The sequence below is a fragment of the Convolutriloba macropyga genome, chromosome 14, assembly GCF_964194025.1.
Source record: "Convolutriloba macropyga chromosome 14, txConMacr16.3, whole genome shotgun sequence".
Taxonomy (NCBI): Eukaryota; Metazoa; Xenacoelomorpha; order Acoela; family Convolutidae; genus Convolutriloba; species Convolutriloba macropyga.
In genome coordinates, this window is record NC_134481.1 from 36,838,966 (window position 1) to 36,843,746 (window position 4,781).

Consider the following 4,781-nt stretch of genomic DNA (forward strand, 5'->3'; position numbering starts at 1 on the left):
TTAAGTCGTGAAAATTTGGTAAGAAATGATACGTCCAAACTCAGACAAAATTTCTTTTGTTCTGAGAAAACATTTTAAAATTTTTTACACTAGAATATTTTCAAACTTATTCAAAATTCAAAATTTTTGACGCAATATAGATTTTGAACTTGCAATAATATCAAACATTGAAATAACTTCGTCGATTAGAAACAACAGGCCTTAAATCAAATTTTTTAAGTTTTAGCAGGTATTTTTCTTGTACTCTAAGTTATACTAAAACGATCCGCTTTGAAATAGGATTAGAAAGCGACTCAGTGGAAACCAGCGTTTAATACCACTAAAATGTGACTTAAATTAAAAAACATGCTGATCTGAAAGCTTGTATAGTACAAATACGCTACTTAAGGCGTGGAATCGAATGTACTAGCTAATCTGGCTCGTCAAGCAAATTAAATTCCAATTAGAGGTAAAAAAAAACTTTAATGCATTAAGTAACATTATTGTAAAATTGATTGCAACTATTTTTAATTCAAGTTTCATTTTTTTGAGATCCGAGAACCCTACCTAGCTGTACTATGCAGCTATATGCAACTAATAATTCTTTTATCGATCAAAAAAGACATAGCGTTGACAAAGGTATCGCAAAAACATTGATGAATTAGGATATTTTTGGGATTACGTTTTCAACATAGTTGCAGCAAAAAATTATATTGTTGCATTGTCTTTTTTTCGGTTTTTTCTGCTACCGGTTTCTCCTATTTCAAGATCAAATTAGTTTTCATGTTCAAATATCTTATAAAAGAGACAAAACATTTCTATATAAGAGAAGTTATCAAGTAGACATTAAGTTTGGCAAAAGTCCAAATAATTTGAAAATTGTCATCAAAATGGAACTTTTGAATGTATAATTTTCTGTCAATTGAACCACTGCTTCTCACCAAAACTTTCATTTTTAAATTTAACTACATAGAGCTTATTGGAAATTGAAGACATATCTTTTTTCTCCTCTAACTTAACCTCATTTGGCCTAAACGTTAGAAAGCCTGACTTGTTCTAAGCACGATATTGCAAGCCAATAATCACCACCATGCCACTCATCCGCTGTGGGTTGGTCTCCTGAAATAGCGAGTCCGTTGTACGGATTGAAAATTCTCAAAGATCACCAGCATTGCTGATCAAAAGTTGCCCAACCATTTAGATTGTGGAGAAAAAACATAGATTTTGAGTTCAAAGGAATTTGTTTTCTGTTTAAAAACCTGACAAATTTATGGAAGCCATGGTTTTCAAGTTCTGTCCAACTGGATGCTGAAAATTAGTGTTCATAAAAATTTGTATAGCCAAATCTCTAGCAATTCTGTGGTCTCATATATCCCTAATAAGTGATATTAAGTCGTGAAAACTTGGTGAGAAATGATAAGTCCAAACTCAGACAAAATTTCTTTTCTCAGAAAACATTTTAAAATTTTTTACACTAGAATATTTTCAAACTTATTCAAAATTCAAAATTTTTGACGCAATATAAATTTTGAACTTACAATAATATCAAACATTGAAATAACTTCGTCGATTAGAAACAACAGGCCTTAAATCAATATTTTTAAATTTTAGCAGGTATTTTTCTTGTACTCTAAGTTATACTAAAACAATCCGCTTTGAAATAGGATTAGAAAGTGACTCAGTGGAAACCAGCGTTTAATACCACAAAAAAGTGACTTAAATTAAAAAACATGCTGATCTGAAAGCTTGTATAGTACAAATACGCTACTTAAGGTGTGCAATCGAATGTACTAGCTAATCGGGCTCCTCAAGCAAATTAAATTCCAATTAGAGGTAAAAAAAAACAATTTCAATGCATTAAGTAACGTGATTATAAAATTGATTGCAACTATTTTTAATTCAAGTTTATTTTTTTGAGATCCGAGAACCCTACCTAGCTGTACTATGCAGCTATATGCTACTAATAGTTCTTTTATCGATCAAAAAAGACAACGTTAACAAAGGTATCGCAAAAACATTGATGAATTAGGATATTTTTGGGATTACGTTTTCAACATAGTTGCAGCAAAAAATTATATTGTTGCATTGCCTTTTTTCGGTTTTTTCAGCTACCGGTTTCTCCTATTTCAGGATCAAATTAGTTTTCATGTTCAAATATCTTATAAAAGAGACAAAACATTTCTATATAAGAGAACTTATCTAGTAGACATTAAGTTTGGCGAGAGTCCATATAATTTGAAAAGTGTCGTCAAGTTGGAACTTTTGATTGTATAGTTTTCTGTCAATTGAACCACTGCTTCTCACTAAAACTCTCATTTTTAAATTAACTACATAGAGCCCATTGGAAATTTAAGACATATCTTTTTTCTCCTCTAACTTAACATCATTTGTCCTAAACTTTAGAAAGCCTGACTTGTTCTAAGCACGATATTGCAAGCCAATAATCACCACCATGCCACTCATGCGCTGTGGGTTGGTCTCCTGAAATCGCGAGTCCGTTATACGGATTGAAAAGTCTCAAAGATCACCACCATTAATGATCAAAAGTTGCCCAATCATTTAGATTGTGGAGAAAAAACATAGATTTTGAGTTCAAAGGATTTTGTTTTCTGTTTAAAAACCTGACAAAATTATGGAAGCCATGGTTTTAAAGTTTTGTCCAAATGAATGCTGAAAATTAGTGTTCACAAAAATTTGTATAGCCAAATCTCTAGCAATTCTGTGGTCTCATATATCCCTAACATGTGATATTAAGTCGTGAAAACTTGGTGAGAAATGATAAGTCTAAACTCAGACAAAATTTCTTTTATTCTGAAAAAACATTTTAAAATTTTTTACACCAGAGTATTTTCAAACTTATTCAAAACTTAAAATTTTTGACGCAAAACAAATTTTGAACTTAAAATAATATCAAACATTGAAATAACTTCGTCGATTAAAAACAACAGGCCTTAAATCAATTTTTTTAAGATTTAGCAGGTATTTTTCTTGTACTCTAAATTATACTAAAACAATCCGCTTTGAAATAGGATTAGAAATTGACTCAGTGGAAACCAGCGTTTATTACCACTAAAATGGGACTTAAATTAAAAAATATGCTGATCTGAACTCTTGTATAGTACAAATACGCTACTTAGAGCGTGGAACCGAATGTACTAGCTAATCTGGCTCGTCAAGCAAATTAAATTCAAATTAGAGGTAAAAAAACAATTTTAATGCATTAAGTAACATGATTGTAAAATTAATTGCAACTATTTTTAATTCAAGTTTCATTTGAGATCCGAGAATCCTACCTAGCTGTACTATGCAGCTATATGCTACTAATAGTTCTTATATCGATCAAAAAAGACATAGCGTTAACAAAGGTATCGCAAAAACATTGATGAATTAAGATATTTTTGGGATTACGTTTTCAACATAGTTGCAGCAAAAAATTATATTGTTGCATTGTCTTTTTTCGGTTTTTTCTGCTACCGGTTTCTCCTATTTCAAGATCAAATTAGTTTTCATGTTCAAATATCTTATAAAAGAGACAAAACTTTTCTATATAAGAGAACTTATCTAGTAGACATTAAGTTTGGCGAGAGTCCATATATTTTGAAAATTGTCATCAAATTGGAACTTTTGAATGTATAATTTTCTGTCAATTGAACCACTGCTTCTCACTAAAACTTTCATTTTTAAATTTAACCACATAGAGCTTATTGGAAATTTTTAAGACATATCTTTTTTCTCCTCTAACTTAACCTCATTTGGCCTAAACTTTAGAAAGCCTGACTTGTTCTAAGCACGATATTGCAAGCCAATAATCACCACCATGCCACTCATGCGCTGTGGGTTGGTCTCCTGAAATCGCAAGTCCGTTATACGGATTGAAAAGTCTCAAAGATCACCACCATTGCTGATCAAAAGTTGCCCAATCATTTAGATTGTGGAGAAAAAAAAACATAGATTTTGAGTTCAAAGGAATTTGTTTTCTGTTTAAAAACCAGACAAAATTATGGAAGCCATGGTTTTCAAGTTTTGTCCAACTGAAAGCTGGAAATTAGTGCTCACAAAAATTTGTACAGCCAAATCTCTAGCAATCCTGTGGTCTCAAATATCTCTAACATGTGATATTAAGTCGTGAAAACTTGGTGAGAAATGATGTCTAAACTCAGACAAAATTTTTTTGTTCTGAGAAAACATTTTCAAATTTTTTACACTAGAATATTTTCAAACCTATTCAAAACTTAAAATTTTTGACGCAAAATAAATTTTGAACAATAATATCAAAAATTGAAATAACTTCGTTGATTAGAAACAACAGGCCTTAAATCAAATTTTTTAAGTTTTAGCAGCTATTTTTCTTGTACTCTAAATTATACTAAAACAATCCGCTTTGAAATAGGATTAGAAAGCGACTCAGTGGAAAACAGCGTTTAATACCACTAAAATGTGACTTAAATTTAAAAACATGCTGATCTGAAAGCTTGTATAGTGCAAATACGCTACTAGCGCGTGGAATCGAATGTACTAGCTAATCTGGCTCGTCAAGCAAAATAAATTCCAATTAGAGTTCAAAAAAACAATTTTAATGCATTAAGTAACATGATTGTAAAACTGATTGCAACTATTTTTCATTTTTTGGGATCCGAGAACCCTACCTAGCTGTACTATGCAGCTATATGCAACTAATAATTCTTTTATCGATCAAAAAAGACATAGCGTTAACAAAGGTATCGCAAAAACATTGATGAATTAAGATATTTTTGGGATTAAGTTTTCAACATAGTTGCAGCAAAAAATTATACCGTTCATTG